Source organism: Protobothrops mucrosquamatus, unplaced genomic scaffold, assembly GCF_001527695.2.
Source record: "Protobothrops mucrosquamatus isolate PMUCROS unplaced genomic scaffold, P.Mucros_1.0 scaffold3424, whole genome shotgun sequence".
NCBI classification, from domain to species: domain Eukaryota; kingdom Metazoa; phylum Chordata; class Lepidosauria; order Squamata; family Viperidae; genus Protobothrops; species Protobothrops mucrosquamatus.
In genome coordinates, this window is record NW_015389405.1 from 98,602 (window position 1) to 100,291 (window position 1,690).

Here is a 1,690-nt window from a genome sequence, read left to right on the forward strand (position 1 = left end):
TCTTTCTTTCTTTCTTTCTTTCTTTCTTTCTTTCTTTCTTTCTTTCTTTGGAAATCAAGACATTTCCAAGAGAAACTTCCTTTTTACACGGTGCAGAAATAACGGCTGGCCAGGCTGAATCATGAAGAGGTTTTACAACCTTGTTTTTGGGGTGTTAGAGGCAGTGGCAGAGATGTTGGGTTAGCTGGGAAGAGAGCCGTTTTCTTCGGACTGAAGCCGGAGAGGCCTATATGGTATGAACCCAACCTGCCCTAAAATATCTTAGGTTTGATTCTCCAGAGGTTGCTACAATTTCTAGCCTCCAGAAGTTGACACCTTGTCGTTTGGAAAGGATCTGGAATAAATTGTGCCATTTGCTGGAGGTTATCAGATGTTGAGTCACTGTCGTGTCATTTTAATCCTAATTAAATGTAATTAAAAGGAGATTTGGGGATTGGAGAGCAAGCTTCTGCTGGTAAACCATTTCAAAATCAAATGTGGTCCTCCACCCTGGGGAAAAAAACCCCCTAGGAATTATTGAGTGCATCAAGAGGGCAGACCTCAACGCCCAGAATTCCCCAGCCAGCTATGCTTCACAAAATTTGCCTCCGAGGCTGTCTGGGAAACTCTGGGAGTTGAAGTCCACACATCTTAAAAGCTGGCAAGGTTGACCAAGGAGGTTCAGACAGTTTTGTGTTCCAGAATCCCTGTTGCGAAATCCATCATTTCTAATCTGCGTGGTTGGCAGCCTCTAACAATGACATGAGGATGGGTCAAAAAGGGGCACGGAGGAACTTCTGCTTCTTGGCAACAAAGGTGGGGTGATGATGGTGGCTAATGTGGCAGATCAGATCAGGGGGTTCCAGATGGAGGCTCGCTGAGTGATGGGGACCAGATTCTCAGCCCACCGAGTCACTTTAGGGATAACCCCAGGACACATTCTGGTGGGGAAAAAAGGAATGTTACAACCCTCACATAAATCAAATAAACACCACTATGACGGGCTGTAAGCCCTTCCTCCTCTTTTACTCCTTTCCTTACAACAAGGCTCCCCCGCCCTACTTGCAAGGATCAAGGGAGAAAGTTGAGAAAGCCTTAAAGAGGGTGGAAGAAGGGGAGGAGGAAACGAGGGAAGCTTTGGGAACGCGCGCCGATCAAGGGCTTCTCCCCTTTTTTTTGTTCTCTCTCTCTCTTCTACCCGCACCCCGGCTTCTTTTCTTCAGCTCCAAGGCGCCCCGTAGGTGCCGGCGCAAAAGGGACAGCCGGCTTCGCCTCTTTTCTCATGCAAAACGAGAGAGGCGCGCAAAGGAGACGGACGGGAGCACAGGGGAAGCGGGGAGGGAAATAAGAGGAGGGGGGGGATATGGCCGGACCTGTGCGCGTGCGCGGTTCTGCATCACGATCTGTTGCTGCTGCTCCCGCCTCCTAACCCCCCCCCCTCCCCTCCCCTCCCTTCCCTGACTTTAGCAGCTGCAAAGCCCCGGACTTACTTTTTTGGCGAGCAAGCGCGCGCCCTGGAGAAAGCGAGCGCTTTTGGAGAGGGCGCTGCGCTTTTACGCGCGCCTTGGCCACCCAGCGCTCCGCCGCGACCCGGCCGCAGAAGGCTGCCCTGGCTCCCTCCCTTCCCTCCGGCTGGCCACTTTCTCTCTGCCCTCCCTCCCTCTCTCTTTCCCCCCCCCCCCCCCCCCCCCCCCCCCCCCCGCCCCCCCCC